We start from the raw sequence: 18,701 nt of genomic DNA on the forward strand, positions 1-18,701 counted from the left end.
CCAAGATATCAAGAAACCTATACCATGACTTGCAAATGAGTTGGATTTGAGTGAGGGAGAGTTGTGCAGTTACCATCAGGACACCTGGAGATGCTCCTGGTCTTTTTTAAACTAAGGTCTTTAACTGGTCTCAGTTTGACTGAGATGACACTCACTCAGCAATTAAGGCTAGCTAAGAATTGAGGCAAAAAAAACAGTCTCTTACCTAGTCAAAAAATACACATAAATTCATACATGTACACATGCATATATAAAGATATAGATGTGTATGTATATATGTATAGCAAGGAAGAAGAAAGGAAGGAAGAAAGCAAGAAAGAAGAAAGGAAGGAAGGAGAAAAGGAGGAGAAAAAGAAGGAAGGATGGAACAAAGGAAGGAAGGAGGGAGGAAGGAAAGAAGGAAGGAAGGGAAGAATAAAGGAAAAGAAGAAGGGAGGGAAGAAGGAAAGAAGGAAAGAAAGAGGAAAGAGAGGAAAGGGAGGGAAGAAAAAAAGAAAGAAAGAAGGAGGGAGGGGGGAACAAAGATAGCTGGTCCTTAGCAGGGGAGCTCCTACTCACAGAGGTTGCTGTTTGTCCTTCTCAAAGATGCCAATGACATAGGAAGGTGATGCCATGACATGCAAGTGAATTGGATTTGAGTGAGAGGCCTGTAAACTCTAGGTTGCCGGTGTGAAGAATAACAAAAACTGAAGAGTCAAAAAAAGTCATAATCAGGCTCTAAAGTGCATTTGGGAACTTATCAAGGTCAACCTTTGCTGGAAGCTTTAAGCAGATACAGGGAAGTTAATCCAATCATCTCTCAACCTAAGTAAAAATAATTATGTCATTTCTTTGAACTTAAAATGAGCCTAAGGCAAAATAATTCAGCAGGTGAATTTAGCTTATCTTTCACCCTCCTTGATCCTTGCTTACCCTCTCTGGAGAGACAGCATAGGGTCATAGGAAGAATGCTAATTTTAAAAGCAGATGACTTGAGTGTGAGTTCTTTTTCTATCACTTCTTAGAGTCACAGAGTGAGAAATGGAAGAAACCTTAATATTACCCTCTTTTTTCATGATGAGCAAACTGAGGCCCTAAGGGATGACATAACTTCTAAAGTTTATAGACTAAGTTTCAGGATTGGGATTCAATATCTAGAGATCCATTGATCCTGAATCCAAGGCTATTTTCATTACACCAAGCTGATATCCTCTCTTAATAGCTAAATAGGCCTAGGAAAGTCACTGCACCAGTCATAAGTTTACTTTTTCCTATGTATAAAATGAAGATCAAAACATTCACACTATTTATACTCCATTGTTGTGTGTGTAGTGGAATGAAATAATATAGAAAGGGAAAAAAGGAAGGGAAAAATAGAAGAAGATGACAGTTGATATTTTCCCTAAATTAAAATGGACGTGTTAAATAAATGTTTTAGTTCTAAAAACAGTCAAGTCCTTGGAGATCCATCATATTTTAAAATAAATGTGGTCATGGGTCAGCAGTGAAGGGATAAAGATGGAATACTTTTTGAAACTTTATCTTTTATAGCTTTAGGAGCTAGTAGAATTAAATAGAGTAATGGACCTGCAATCAGAAAAATTTGGATTGAAATCCTACTTTAGACATAATAAAGTGTCTAAGTCTTTTAAACTCTATATGTCTTATTTTTTTTCATTTGTAAAATAGTAATAATAATTTCTATCCTCCCAGAATTATTTTGAAGATAAAACAAAATTTATAAAGTCTTTTTCAAACCATATAGTATCTTATCATCATCATCATCATATAACATCATCCATTATTAATGGACTGTTTATATAGTCACAATTAATTAAGTTTGAACAGAAGGCAAACTCTTCATTCTATCTTCAACATTTTCAGTTGTTCTTCCCATGCCTTCTCTCCCTTGTCATGTAGTTTAAGATTAAACAAGGAAGACCTCTACAAACTGATCCAGAGCAGGGAAGCAAACCAGGAGTACAATTTATACAATGACAACAATGTTTTTGAGAAAAAAACAACTCAGAAAGACTTTAGAATTGTGACCAATGCAATGTAAACCCTGAGTCCAAAAGACCATGCTACTGTGTATCTCTCTCATTTCTTTCTCCATCCAATGATGGTAATTTTTCATGACAATAGAATATTCTATGACTTCTACAGAGATGATATCCATCTATCTTGTGGCATCATCTTATTAGCCATTTCTATAGTGCCTTAAGGTTTTATAAAGTACTTCACAATAACACCTTTGAGTACAGTAGGTACAGACATTCTCATTGTCTCTTTCAGGTAGAACAACTTTAATAAATGTCTGTTGATTGAATCTCCAGCTTAGGGATAAGAAAAAAAAATAAGAATCAGAGATGAAAGGACTTGTCCATGACCGCAGTGTCAAATCAGGGACACACCAGTAATTGTCAAGAATTTTAACCTAGGGGAAAAAAAGCCTTAGGGATGTATCTGGTGGCATAATGGCTAGGACATTGGACAGAGTCAGGAAGGCCTAAAGTAAAATCTTAAGTAAAAACTTAAGCTCAGTTTAAAAAACTGTCTCAGTTTCCTCCATTGTAAAGATGATGATAATAGCACCTATTTTATAGGCTGAGTGAAGATCAAATGAGATCATATTTATAAAGGGCTTAGCATGGTGCCTAGGAAGTAGGAGGCAGAAATCCACAGTTAGGAATCATAACTATTAATGTGAATAAGATGAAACAGAAAGGACTAGCATAATGGATTAGAAACCAGAATCCAACAATATGTTGTTTACAAGAAACACACTGAAACAGAGAGACACTCACAGACTTAAAATAAAGGACTGGAGCACAATTTATTATGTTTCAACTAAAATTAAAAAGGCAGGGATAGCAATGAATTACAGGAGGAAATAGCCAGCAAAACTATACTAGTGAGAGTGCTCAAAATTCCCCTCTCAGATCTAAGGAAATCTAATCATAAAATAAATAAGCAAAAAGTCATGGAGATCAATAGAATCTTGGAAAAATTAGATATGATAGACCTCTGGAGAAAAATGATGGGAATTAAAAGGGAATATACCTTTTTCTTAGCTGCACATGTAACTTGATTTAAAAAAGAACACCTCACAATCACACGTAGAAAAGAAGAAATATTAAATGTAATCTTTTCAGACAATAATGAAATTAAAATTGCATTTAATAAAAGCCATGAATTACTAGCTACAGCAATAAGACAAGAAAAAGAAATGGAAGGAATAAAAACAAGCAGTAATGGAATAAAACTATTAGTTTTTGCAAATGATAAGTTGGTAAGCTTGTAAAACCCCAGAACATCAATTTAAAAAGTTGTTATGACAAAAAGTTTCATGATATAAAATAAACCTATATAAATTAGCTGCAAGAAATTGAATGAGTTGTTCCATTTAAAATAATTGCAGACAATATAAAATTCTTGAAAGTCTACCTGCCATGACAAATCCAGGGATTATATCACCATAAATACATTACGATTTTCATACAAAAACAGATCTAAACATTTGAAGAAATATTGTTCATTGGTTGGCTGAACCAAAATAATAAAAATGGCAATTTTACATAAGTTACTTATTTGGTGCCATACTAATTAAACTAACAAGGAATAATTTAGAGGTAGAAAAAATAGTAACAAAATTCATCTAGAAGAATAAAAAGTCAAGAAAACAAAAAGAATCATTGAAAAAAATTTTAGGAAGATGGCTCAGAAGTTCCAGATAAATTATATTACAAAGCTGTAATCATCAAAACAATCTGGTAGTAGTTAAAAACAGAATGGTAGATCATTGGAATAGATTGACTACACAATACACGGTGATAAATGACCACAGTAATCTAGTGTTTGATAAACCCCAAAATCCAAACCTTTGGAGTAAAAACTCAGTATTGACAAAAATTCCCAAGAAAACTGGAAAGCAGTTTGGCAGAAACTAAGCATAGAACATTTAACACCCTACTCCAAGATAATGTAAAAATTTATAAATGATAAGTCATATAGGTGATATTATAAATAAACTAGAGGAGAATTGGATATTGTGCCTGTCAGATTCTGTAGATAAAGGAAGAGTTTATGATAAGAGAAGAGATAAAGAAGATTATTGACTGTAAGTTATATACTTTTGATTACATGAAATTAAAAATCTTTTGTTCAAATAAAATTATTTCTTCCAAAATTAGGAGGAAAAAGGGAAGTGAGTGTGTATCAAGGAAAGGGAGAAGGGAGGATTATTCATGGCAAATTTCACTGATAAAGGCCTCATTTCTCTATTATATAGAGAACTAAGCTCAATTTATGAGAATAAAACTTATTTCCCAGTTGATAAATGATCAAAGTACATAAAAAGGCAGTTTTGAATAAAAAGAAATCAAAGCTATTGAGAGTCAACTGAGACACCACTTGACACCTGTAAGATAGGCTAATAAAGGAAAATGACAAATGCTTGAAAGGATGTTGAAAAATTGGGACATTAATTGACTTTTTATGGAGTTGAGCACTAGTTCAATTTTGAAGAATAATTTAGAAGTAGATCCAAAGGGCTTTAACACTATGCCATTTTACAAAGCAATTCTGGTAGTAGGATTGTATCCTAAAGAGATCAAAGAAAAGGAAAAAGGATCTATTTGTACAAAAACTACTTATAGCAATTCTTTTTGTGGTGACAAAGAATTAGAAGTGAAGGGAAAGTCTATCATTGGGAAACAGCTGAGTAAGCTGTTGTAAATAATTGTAGAGGAATGCTATTGTATTAAAGAAAATGAGCAAGGTGGTTTCAGAAAAACCTGGGAACACTTATATGAACTGATACAAAGTGAAGTCAGAGGAACCAGAACAATGTCCATAGTAACAGCAGTATTATAAGAATTACCAACTGTGACAGCCACTGATCAAGACAATAATCCAAAACAATTCCAAAGTATAAAAGATACTATGCTATCCACCTCCAGAGAGAGAGAGAGCTGATGAACTTTGAATGCAAAATAAAGCATATTTTGAAATGTCCTTATCTTTGTTTTATCTTGTTTATATTCTCTTTCATAACATAATTACTATGGAAATATGTTTTTCATAACTTTACATACCAATATCAAATTGTATGCTTTCTCAAAGAGGGGGTAAGAGGGAAAAAGAGAATCTGGAGCTTAAAAACTTTTTTGAGTGCTAAACATATTTTAATTGGGAAATAGTTGACAAAATAAAAATTAATTTTAAAAAATAAAAGAGAATTGTCTTTACTCTTTGCTTTTTAGTTCCTTTCTTCCCATTTCTTTCTTAATCTCTTATATTAAGCTTCTTACCTCACTATTAAATTGAAAATACTCTTTCTTCCCAAGGTTACTAGTGATAAATCTTTTCATTGCTAAATTGGAAGACTTCTTAGACATCATATTTCTTGACTTCTTTGCATCATTTGATATCATTCACCATTCTCTTCCTCTTGAATAACTCCTTTCTCTGGGTTTTAAAGCTCTATCTACTTAACTGCTTCTTTTCACTCTCTTTTAATGATTTATCTTGTATATCATGACCATTTGCTATGGATATTCTTCTAGACACTATCAAATTGTCTCTTCTCTCTCTCTTTACATAATTCTCATGGAAAAGCTTTTTCTTCCTTTTTTTCTGTTCTTTCCTAGTTCTCATCCTCTCCACCTGACCTTTCTTTCTTTGTCATTTTGCCACATTCCAATTCCCATACACAGGCTATCTTAGATTTGACTTTCTTTCTCTATTGCTACTCTTTCATCAGAGGATGAGAATTTGAGGAAAGTTAGTTCAAACCTCTTTCTACAAATAAGGAAACTGAGTCTAAAAGTCAAAGCAATTTTTCCACAGTTCCATAAAAAGTTTGTACCACCATTTAGGCTATACCAATTCTCACATTCTTAAATTCTTAAAACTATCTTCTTCTTGTGAGTTGCTTCAGTCTTCAATGAAATAAGACATGTTCAATAGCAGGCCATCTGGATCTGTTCCTTTTGGAGAATATTAACCAAACTTGAAGGATGTCAAAAGTCATTGTCACCAAATTTCAGTGGCAATAATACTGCAAATAATGCATCATCTGCACATCTTTAAGTGTATAATCAACTCTCAAGCCATGCACATTAAGCAATAATAATATTAATAACATTAATAAAGTAGTAATCATAATAGTGTTAGCAGAAGTCATAAAAGGTCATCTTACTCTTCCCTTTTACTTTAGCAAAGAGTGTGTCCAAGCTCTGGCTGCATTTTCCTTAAAGAAGATTAAATCCCTATTTATTAGCAAAATAATAAGTGGTGAAAAAATTAAAAGGACTGCTTATTATACTGCTTAGTTAGATTTCACAGAAATCTAGAGATGGAAGGGAATTCAATGATTCCGCCTACATATCTTGTACATCCCCATATATCACATTTATGATAAAAACATTAGATTCTTTAAGGGAGAAGTTATAACCCTTTGCTGTTTCTGTCTCTTACATTAGAGGGGAACTTAGACATCTAGATGGAGCAATGGATAAATCCTTGATCTGGAATCAGGAAAAACTAAATTTAAATCTAGCTTTTAAACATTTATTTAAAATAAAGCTTTAAACTTCTAGCTGTGTTACACAGTGTAAGTCATTTAACCTTTCTCTGACTCAAATTCCTCAATTGAAAATGGAGATTATAGCATCTGCCTCCCAGGGTGGTGATGATATTGAAATGAGGTAATATTTGTACAGCATTTAGCATAGTAATAGATATGTAATTGGTATTTAATCAGTTCTTTTTTCCCTATATAAAACCAACTTGAACACAGACACACACAATAGTAAATATTTAATGAAGCTTATTGAAATGAAGTGAATTCATAATATTTCCTGATAATGTATAACTTTCTTCATTCAGCAAGTATTTTTTGAGTATCACGTCTACTTGCTACATATTATAAGAAAAAAGACACATAAAATGTGTTCTGATTAAAATTGATTGTATTTACATGGAAATGAAATACACATATGAAATTATGAAATCATTATAATATGTATGGTTTTATATAAGCACATGGCAAAGGAAAATAAATGAAACAACTTGATGATTCGGCAGATAGTGTCTTAAACCTATTTAGAATTGAAACATCTGAATTCAAATCCTTAAATATTTAAAAAAGCTGTGTGACCCTGACAAAGTCAGTTAACCTCTCTCGAATTCAATTTCCTGATCTTGCATATGGGGATAATAAGAGCATCCATCTCTCAGAGCTTTTGTGAGGACAAAATGAGACAAGTTTGCTTTTTTAAGTGCTTTGCAAACCGTAATGTGTATTATTGTCATTTTATCAATAGAACACATTTCTTTATTGCTTTAAGACTTATAAAGAACTCTCCTGAAAATTTTTTTTGCAAACTACTTTGCCAGGTCAATAGTAAATATGTTATTTATCTTACTTTACATATGAGAACTCTGAGGCCCAGGAAGGTAATATAAAAAGATAGGAGTCACAGAGCTAGTAGTATGTGAACTAAAACCCAAACCCAGATTTTCTGACTTCAAGTTAAAGGTCTTAAGTGCTATAGAAAGCAAGCAGTGTGCTGTATAGAAATAAGAAGACATGATTTGTACTTCTAGCACTAATATTTGATAGCTATGTGGCTCTGAGCAAATCAATTCCTATTCTGGGTCATGGTGTAAATAGCCATGAAATAAGAATGGTGGGGTCGTTCTAGTACAAAAAGGTTCTAGAATTCCAAATGCTCTGAAGAATCTGAATTTGAGGAATTGATGAGGAGTTCAGGCAACAGTTGCCTTTGAAAGGATGTTTCTAAGGAGAATAGGGAAGAGGATAAACGAAAGCCTTTCCAGTGGGCAGAAGAAAATGAGTAAAAATGTCAGTAATTGGGGTGTAATGGTACATTTATAGGACATTAAAGATAATAGTCAAGTTATTGCAGACATCATCATTATGGGAAGATAATGAGATATTTGTTTGCATGAGAAGAGGAAGGACAAATTATAAACAAATTTTTAACTGTCAGGAAGAATACTTTGGACATTATCTTAAGCAATGGAAGAAACAAGATTTCAAAAGTCCACTAGTTTCAACAATAACGAAAAACATATTTCCTCAAGTATTTATCATGGTATTACAGAAAATACCCTAAACTAAAAGTCAAAAGTTAGTTTTTAATTTTCCAACTCTAACTTGTACTTTAATATCTGACCTTCTCTGAGGTACAGTTTCTTAACTTATAAAAGATGATCATTCTTTGTATTCTATTCTATCAATACCTTTCTTTATTCTACATTGTTCCTAGTTACACTTTGGGGATAGATACCATAAATAGCAGTCAGTATATGGATCAACTCAATTATGGTGGCAATCATAGATTTCTGTCCTTAGTCCTATTCCGTTGAACAAGTTTTTGACAACAGAGATGAAGCTAGAGAACAAAGTGACCACCTGTGATTATCAATCTACAGTTGATCCAAAGCTGAATGAGACAATGAACAAAGTCACTTAACACAGAACCAAGATTCTAAATCACCTAGATAGACTTGATATTGCTACAGAAACAAGATAACAATTAATAGGAATAAATATAAATCTTTGCATTAAGTTTTTTTTTATTATTATAGCTTTTTATTTACAAGATATATGCATGGGTAATTTTTCAACATTGATCCTTGCCAAATCTTCTGTTCCAACTTTTCCCCTCCTTCCCCTCACCCTCTTCCCTAGATGGCAGGTAGTTCAATACATGTTAACTATGTTAAAGCATATGCTAAATCCAATATGTGTATATTATATACATATATATAGTTATCTTGCTGCATAAGAAAAATTGGATTTAGAAACAAAGAAAAAAGTGAGAAGGAAAACAAAAATCTTGCATTAAGGTTTTAAAAAAAATTAAATTATGCAAGTACAAGTTGGCAGAGGTCTGTTTTTTCCTCAGCTCAATATGACTCAAATATGTTACAGTGTACAAGATACAAAGCAGTGAAGATTAATTATTCCATCATATTCTCTTGGTCAGACCCCCTCTGGAGTACTCCATTCAGTTCTAGGTCACACAATTTAGCAAACATTGACAAATATGAGATTTATAAAGATTTTTGAACTGAGCATATCTAGATAAGGTTGACTACTATCATCAAATCACCCAGCATCAAAAACAATAGGACTTAAGGATTGTCTAAATCTAATTCTCTCACTTTGCAGACAAGAATATTGCGGGACTGAGGAAAGGACTCACGTCAAATTTTGTCAATGTGACTTCTATGACATTTTTAAAATCTACTTCCTCTTTACTCTCACAGCTGCAACCCTAATTTTGGACCTTATTACCTTTTACCTAGACTAGTACAAAATTCTAGGGAAACTAATTGGTTCTCTTCTCTCTCTATTCTTCTCTTCCCCTCTAATATATCAACCACACAGAAGTCAAATGGACACTCCTAAAACACAGATGAGACCATGTCATTTCCCTAGTAAAGGAAAAAAAAAACCTTCAGTAATTCCTCATTGCCTTTAGAATAAAATGTACTATGTTCTTGGTGTAGAAAATGGAAGCAAGTGTGATTTAAAATCAAAGGGCAGAATGATATCATAGAAACCATATCAGCAAGTCTAATGCCAAAAGCACACCTGAGGCTTATTTTAGTTTCTGGATGTAAAGCAGTTTGCAAATGTTAAAACACTATATTATTATTATTGTTGTTGTTTTCAATATTGTTATTAATCTATAGTCACCTTGCCTTCAATCTCGTGATGATTTAATTTCCTAAATCATCTACTATCTTCCAGCTCAGCTCAAGAAATATTTAAAAAGAAAATTGGATGTGCTAGTAAATATACATAAAAATACATGCACATAGTAGCAGGAGCAACAATAACAACAGCATCATGCATGTATGTACAATTTAAATTTTATTCTGCACTATTAGCATTTTCTTAAGTCTAGACAACTAATAACTAATACAAAAAGGATTGATATGTAGATTGCCTATTTCTGAGATATACCCAGAGTTAATATTTATCAATTGGCTCTCTAAAATTCAATGAGAGCTAGTTTTGTATACCTATGGCTGACATTGATTAGGAGTTTATTATCACTGTTATTTCTGCTATCTTCATTGTTTTTAAAGTAAGTTAGGAGACAGAAAATAAATCAAAGAGGAGATAGGATTCCTGATAGGACTAGCTGGACTGGATAGACTAGCTGGTAATAATGGACAACAGTAAGGCATCAGAATTACTTTTAATTCTTATTTTAATGCTTTTTTTTTCTTTTGAGGTAAATGGTCTTTAGGCTGGAAAGGATAAATCAGAAATCACTAGTGGATAGTAGAATTTCAGAGTCAATGAGGAAATAGAAAGAATCAGTTTTTCACTAGTAAAAGTCACCAGACATAAACAACCCTAACCTTAACACTATGCATTAAGGAAAAAGGGAGAAAAGAGAATAGAACCAATTTCTCAGCTACTGATGATAACATCTTAAACAAGAAAGTAGCTTTGGAGGGCAAAAGAATCATTTAGGATTGGTGAACCTTTTATACCTTACTATACCTAAAATACAGTGGTGAGTTCTAGGTACCATATTTTAAAAATACTTTTTGAAATCATATCATAGATATTATAGTAGGAAAATGGCTGAATTTTAACTCAGATGACCTACATTCAAATTTTAGTTCTGTGACTTACTTGCACTTCCCTGGGTCTCAGTTTCCTTTTTTTGTACCTAAAGAGACCAGGAACACTTTTGTGCTTTATTCTAGCTAGTCCAAAGCCTCTGTGGAACACACTTAAAAAAGGACAAGCAGATAAGAATACTAAGAATCATACAAAAGAAAAACTTTTTAAAAATGGGGAATATTTGGACTAGAGAAAAGGAGAGTTATAGGGACTTGATACCTGCAAAGCTTCCATATGAAAGAAAGATGTTTTATTGTGCTGGGCTTGAGAGGGTAGAATTAGGAATAACAGGTAGATGTCACAGACAGGCAGATTTAGGTTTGATGGAAGAAAAAAAAAACTTCTCCAAAATTAGAGCTGTCCAAAAATAGCAAGAATTTTCTTCATAGTTTAAAAGTCCCTTGCTCCTAGAACTATGTTCCTAGGCTAAATTAGACCTTTAAGGAAAGTCACAAGAATTTCTGGACTTAAAAAGGGGAAATCAGACCAAATGACATTTAAAGCCCTTTTTGGATCTAGAATTCTATGATCCAGAAGTTCTTTCCAGCTTGCATCATCAGGCCAACTGTTTGGGAGAACTATGAAAGGGATTCTGAGATAAGAAACCCTGTTCAGTTCTAAATCTATGAAATGCAACGCAACTAGTTTAATTCTGTGCATTCATTAATGTCTATAAATATTTCAAGGGCATTCCTTTTTCAGAATAGATGCTGTGTAAGTTAAGGAATATGAAATCATTCACATGGTAAGGATGAGTAGTTCTCTCTTCTCTTTTTATTCTTAGTCTTTTGATGTCACCATCACACTCATAATAAGTAGCATTATTAATTTTTTTTAAAATAGACTTTATTCTAGGAGGCAGCACAATAAAACAGATGAAATTTGGAATCAGGAAGATTGAGCTCAGATTCCACCACTAGCGCTTAACAGCTGTATGATCTTAGGAAAACCTAAGAAACTGAGGTCACTCATAAGGACGATATAGGATTTATTGGTGCTGCTGGAATAAGTATGTTCACTGATAAAATTAGAGACATTTGACACAATGACTTCATGCTTATAGAGATTATTTTAGTTCTGAAGCATTTACTCTTTTTTATTTCTATCATCTCTCTGCAAATGACTGTTGCAGACTGGAGATGAGAGAATCTTCACATTTCTATCCTGAGTTCCAGTCAAAGTAGAATTAATTATTATGCTCCAATTCCTTTTAAATTATCTTTCTTAACTTTTCTATTTCTTTTGGGAGTATCACCATTCCTCTAATAATGCAAATTATCCTTTGCTCTTTACCTCATCACCAGCCCCCCAATATCCAATCAGTCTTCAAGTAAAATTACTCCTACTTCACAGTATCTTTGACATGCCTCCATTTCTCTCTTTTCACATAGACCTTGCTATGTTTCACTAGGCCACTAGAATCTTTCTCCTGGAAAATTGTAATAGTCCCCTAATCAACCTCTCATCTTCCAATCTCTTCCCTCCACAATCTGTACTTATACATGCTAAATTGATATTCTCAAAGCAAAGTTCTTGATCATGTCATCCTAATAAAAAAGGTTCAATGGTTCCTTATTTCATCAAAGATAAAATACACAATGTTTTGTCTATTAATAAAACTCTTCACAATCTGATTCCAGAACACCTTTCCGACTAATTTCATACAACTCTCTTCAATCATTCTTCATTCTAATGAGTCTGTCTTCTTTGATGTTTCATCTCCACCTCTGTGTCTTTCCTGTATTCTTTCTTCCTATCTCTTCCTCCTCTCCACATCCTCTTCAATCAAGTGATTAAATATTCCTAGAACAAGATACAATATCTCCTAACTCCAGGTATTTTCCTGGGCTAGCTTCCATTCCTGAAATGTTCTTCCTTCTCATCTCTACCTGCCGACTTTCCTTTCTGTCTTCAAGCCTCAGTTTTGTTTTTGGTGCCTTTCCTCTTTTGATTATGTCATATTAATCCTGTCATGCACCAAAAACTTCCTTCACTTTAGTTTTGACTTGTTGCCTTTTAAACTTGACAAATTTATCACCAGTGCAGTAGCTGACCTTAATTCCATGTTCATCCTCAATGATGGCATTTGACAACATGACTGAAAACATCATGTTAAAAAGCACAGGAGCAAGCACACAATCTTGTTTCACCCCACTGATGACTGGGAAAGTATGAGCACACCGTCCATTACCCAGACGCATGCAGTTTTGAATTGACATATAATACTGATGAACTTTTCTGGGCAACCACATTTATATATACCAGAGCCATTCTAGGAAACTAATGGCATCAACTTTAATTGTCTTAGGAAAATTCTGAAGATCCCCTGGCAGGGCAAAATACCAAACACTGAGGTTCTTTCTCAAACTAAACTGCCAAACATTCCAATTCTACTGCAGAGAGCACAAGTCCATTGGGCTGGCCACATTGTTCAAATTTCAAATGTACACTTGGCAAAAAAGGCTATTTTGTGGAGATTTTACACAAGGCAAACACTTGTGTGATGGTCAGAAACTTGATACTAGGACACACTCAAGTTCTCTCAAGAATTTTAGTATTGATTATATGACATGGGAGATACTGGCATAGATCTGCCCCTCATGGCAAGCCCTCATCATAAAAGATGCTGTGTTTTATGAGAAAAGCAGAATTGAAGTAGTTCAAAAGAAATCTGAGATACTCAAAATAGGAGAATCTACCCAAAATGTTCTCAGGGACAATCTGTGTCCAAGTTGCAGCAGAGCATTCCAAATTCATATTGGTCTAATCAGCCACAGTCAGACACACTGTAACTTGACTTTAACATAGTGATGAGATTTTGGTGGTCTTCAAGAAGAAAGGACAACCATTATTAATCCTGTATAGATCTTGTTTATATGTTGTTATTTATATGTTGTCTACCTCATTACCATTATTCTTAGTAGGCAAGAACCATATTTTTGTCTTTCTTTGTATCCCTATTTTTAGCACAGTGCCTAGTCCATAGTAGGTGCTTAACAAACACTTATTGATTTACCTTTCCTTTTCACAGGCTGTTTCTCATGTTTGGAATGTTCTCTCCTACCTCATCTATTTCTTTGATTCCAGTTATTTGAAAGTTGAAGGATAACTACACACCTGTCAGATTGGCTGAGATGATAGGAAAAGATAATGTCGAAAGTTGAAGGGGATGTGGGAAAACTGGGACACTGATGCATTGTTGGTGGAGTTGTGAACAGATCCAACCATTGTGGAGAATGATTTGGAACTATGCTCAAAAAGTTATCAAACTGCCCATACCCTTTGGCCCAGCAGTGGATCTACTGGGCTTATATCCCAAAGAGATCTTAAAGAAAAGAAAGGGACCTACATGTGCCAAAATGTTTGTGGCAGCCCTTTTTGTAGCGGCTAAAAACTGGAAATTGAATGCATGCCCATCAGTTGGAGAATGGCTGAATAAATTGTGGTATTGAATGTTATGCAATATTATTGTTCTGTAAGAAATAACCAGAAAGATGATTTCAGAGAGACTTGGAGTGACATATATGAACTGATGCTGAATGAAATAAGCAGAAGCAGGAGATCATTATACATGGCAACAACAAAATTATACAATGATGAATTCTGATGGACATTGCTCTCTTCAACAATGAGATGATTCAAACCAGTTCCAATTGTTGAGTAATGAAGAGAGTCATCTACATCCAGGGAGAGAACTATGGGAAATGAATGTGAAACACAACATAGCATTTCTACTCTTTGTTATTGTTTGCTTACATTTTTGTTTTCCTTCTCAGATTATTTTTCTTTTTTCTAGATCTGATTTTTCTTGTATAGCAAGTAACTATATAAATATGTATACATATATTGGATTTAACATATACTTTAACATATTTAATATGTATTAGACTACCTGCCATCTAAGGGAGGTGGTAGAGGAAGGGAAAAGTTGCAACAAAAGGTTTTGCAAGGGTTAATGTTGAAAAATTACCCATGCATATGTTTTATAAATAAAAAATCTATAATAACAATAAAAAAGTTAAGGAATAATGGGATTTGATACAATAACTTCAAGTCTGGAAGACCACAGTTCAGGACATACCTCAGACACTGATTAATTGGGTGACTCTTGATTAGTACCAAATGCCTTAAATCTTAGTTTATGCATCTGGAAAATGCATGTAATAGAAACACCTACTTCTCTAGTTTATTATGAAGATCAAAAGGAGATTAAGAATGTAGTGTACTTTCTAATCTTCAGGTGTTATATGAATACCAGTTATTATGACAGGAGAGCTTTTCTGACTCATCCATTTGTCAGTGCTATATATGTATATTTTTTCCTGTGTCCAAGATATTTTTAATTATATTACAATGTTAGCTATTTGAGGATTTGCTTTTTATCATTGTATATCTCCAGCCTAGCACAGTTACTGACACTTTTACTAAATGGAACTGATTCTCACTAAAACTCTTAAAAACTAATGAAGGCAAATATTTTACCAACTATTTGTTATTCAGTTATTTCAGTCATGTCCAATTCTTCATGACCTGATTTGGAGTTTTCTTGGCAAAGGTATTGCTTCCTTTTCAGATCATTTGACATATGAAGAAATTAAGTAAATAGGGTTAAGGGATTTATCCAAACTCATATAATTAGTAAGTATGAGGCCAGATTTAAATGCTGGAAGATGAATCTTCCTTTTTCCAAGCCCAATACTCTATTCACTGTGCCCTATTTTTATCTCTTACCTACTTATAATTTATTCATCTTGAAGAATTTCCAACTTTTCATGACCTCAATTGGGGTTTTCTTGGCAGAGATACTGGAGTGGTTTGCCATTTCCTCCAGCTCATTTGACAGATAAAGAACTTAAATAAACTGGGAATGATTTTCCAAAAGTCATACCAGCTAATGAAGAGTCAAAGGCCATATTTGAACTCACCAAGATGAGTCTTCCTGATTTCAGGACCAACTCTCTATCCACTGAGCCACAGAGAGATTACGTGATTATCCAATATTACAAAACATATTAGATAAAGAATGAGGAAAAAGAAAAGTAGGGTCTTGTTAGCTCATAAACTTAGCTTGTAGCATTATGGGAAATGTAGCAATCTGAAATAGAGACAGACTTGGTTTAAATTCCATTTCTGATACTTAAACAAGTCTATATTTCAACTATCTCATCTGTTGAATGAATATCTACACAAATGTCCCCAACACATGAATCATTCTTGTGCCTGGTTGGTTTTATTTAATAGACATATTTTATCTTGATGGCAAAGTACATAAATACATATTTTTGTAGATAGGGGAAGGAGAAAGAGTTGAAAATGAGAACAAAAAACTTAAAAGAATTCAAAAGGTCTACAATTTCATTAGTACAAATATACCTTCTATGTATATTCAGGCCATTTTCTGAAACTGAGTCTTCTTCTGATCCCCTTAAACTCCCTCACCGCTTCCTCACTCCAATACACAGTATCAAGAGTTACTTTGGCCAGTAAAATTCTTGACCTAAGGCTCACTTTTCTAAGTGACTAGTGAACAAAATTGTTTCCGTGTAAATAGGCTGCTGCTGAATTTCCCAGTTTGTGGCTAGATTGATACTCAAATACCAACTCTTTCCATTTTGATAAGACTTGCAAGATGATGAATTTCATGAAATGGTTTAAGGAACCCAGGTTCAATTCTACTTCAAAATAAGGCAAAGCTGAGGAGGCAGAGTATTCTAAGCATGGAGAAAGCCATTACTAATGGAAAGATAGGAGAATGGGGTATCACATTTTAAATACAGAATTAGTCCAGTTCATTTCCAATTTCTATATAGGAGTTTATTTGTAAGCCAGCTAAACACCTCCAATCCTCTGACCAAGTTGCCATGTGCATCAAGAGATTGTTATGTTGCCATCTCCATCTCCCAGTAGTCTCTTCTTTTTCTCACTAGCATGGTACTCAGATCACTGAGAAATTAAATCAAGATGGAATGCATTGAACTTCCTGGAAATAAAATACTATCAAAATCTTGAGTGTTATTTATCTAAGACTGAAGTTACATTAATTATATTTAAATGTCTTCACTTAAACAATAAATTTCTCTGTACAGCTCCCTACCCCACCCACCCCCTGCCATTAGATAACTGTTGAAGTTAAAGTTACAATCTCAAGAGACCTGAAGTGTTCCCTGATGAAATTCTGGTTGAGATTAGTAATGCACTGGAACTATGCTGTTGATTCCTCAGCTGGAATTCATAAGCATACTTCATTTTCTATAGAACAAAGCTATATATATTGAAAACCTTGAATACCAATAATGCCTTCTCTTTACTGAGCATTTTATGACTATATATTTTATGACATCCTCACATAATATGTGGACCCTTACAACATCTCTGTAAAAGATGAGTATGTATGTGTGTGTGTGTGTGTGTGTGTGTGTGTGTGTGTGTGTGTGTATATATATATACACCCAATTTAAAAGTGAGGCAATTGAGACTCAGCCAAGTGAAATAATTTTTCCAGTTAGGAAGTGATAAAACTGGGGCTCAAAAAAAAAAGCATCTTGATATCATGAGCATAACTTTTTTCCCCCTCTAATATTCAACTCTTTTTTTTATTAGTGCCCTTATTCTCCAAAATCCTAACTGCCCATGACCTTTCTTTTTAGGTAAGGACTTCTTTTTTTAGGTTGAACACAGAGTCTGTAGCTCAGAAACTGTGGGAGGGAGAGGGGGGCAATGCTGTTTTGACTTGTAAATTGAGCAGATTTAATGTGAAGTCATAGAGAGAACAGATGCTATTTTTAACCTCCATTTCTTGGCTGGGGATATGCTCTGGTACCCTTGGAGAGCCAATCAACCTGGAATTTCTGTTCCTCCCCGTCTGCAGTATCTCCCTTTGTTATGGTGTTAGGCCATCTATTAATTCATAAGTTCAGTTGAGCACCTATTACTAAAGGAGTGAAGGGGGAAAGTTTATGAAGGGTTGGAGAATAGGAGTGTACCTGAGTTTAAAGTCACATCATATACCTTCTCTCAGGTTTTAGCATCAACAGGGATCAGTAGATTAGAGGAATATGAGGAACCTTTCAGTGCTCTTTACACCATCAATCTCTACAGACATAACCTTTGACAGAATTATAATGACAATGAAATTGTTCCTTTCTTTACAATACCTCCTACCACTACCTGTCTGATGTCCTTATGTCACCTTGGGATCCCCACTGTGAAGTTCCCTCCTAGGGGGGAAAAAACAAAACTCCCATATCCTTGTTCAAGGCAAGTAGCATAGGTATTAAAATTAAAACTTAGAGATCATCCAATCCAATTCTTTCATTTTAAATATTAGAAAAATAATTGAGGACAAATCACACAGTAATAAATGGCAGAAACAAGATTTGAATCCAGGTCTTTTCACTCCAAATCCAGTACTCTATTATTTCCCCTCCTGTCTCACAAGATCAAAAGGACATTAACCTGCTATTAATAAAGGTTTCCTTTTATAATCATTCTTGAAAAATGAATAGGAAAGGAAGATAAGGAAGATTAAGAGACTACTACAATAATCCAAGGCTTCAGATAGAGCAAAGATAATGGGAATAAAAGGAGTGATGTAGTTATGAGAATTATTAGGAAGGAAATCTAGATAAAATTTCACAATTTGCTTTACTTTGAGGACAAGGATGAGAGAGAGAGGGAACCAAAAAGTTTCAATGAGGCAAAGAATGATAATGATAGTATCTAATGCAAAAATTGGTATGGATAAGTCAGTGGAACATACTGGAATATATCCTGATTTTGGAATCAAAGGATCTGAACTTGAATTCCAGCCCTGAAATTGATGCATAGGCTGTGTGAACTTTTACTTTATCAGCTTAGTGAATCTCTGTGGGTGAAGATTTACTTATCTTTAAAATGAGAAAGATACACTAATATAATCATAGAATCAAATATTTATAGAGTTGAAAAAGAACTTAAAATCAATCTAGTCAAAAGCCCTCATTGTGCAGATGAGAAAAAAACAGACATAGGTTAAATAAATTGTCCATGAGGACAGAGCTAC

General features: G+C 33.8%; 1 protein-coding gene across 4 annotated transcripts in view; it reads right to left on the reverse strand.

Moving 5' to 3' along the window:
• Positions 1-18,701, reverse strand: part of FAM135B (family with sequence similarity 135 member B) — a 500,817-nt gene that overhangs the window by 370,809 nt on the left and 111,307 nt on the right. The gene's annotated exons all lie outside the window — the stretch shown is intronic.

The sequence above is a fragment of the Antechinus flavipes genome, chromosome 1, assembly GCF_016432865.1.
Source record: "Antechinus flavipes isolate AdamAnt ecotype Samford, QLD, Australia chromosome 1, AdamAnt_v2, whole genome shotgun sequence".
Lineage (NCBI taxonomy): Eukaryota > Metazoa > Chordata > Mammalia > Dasyuromorphia > Dasyuridae > Antechinus > Antechinus flavipes.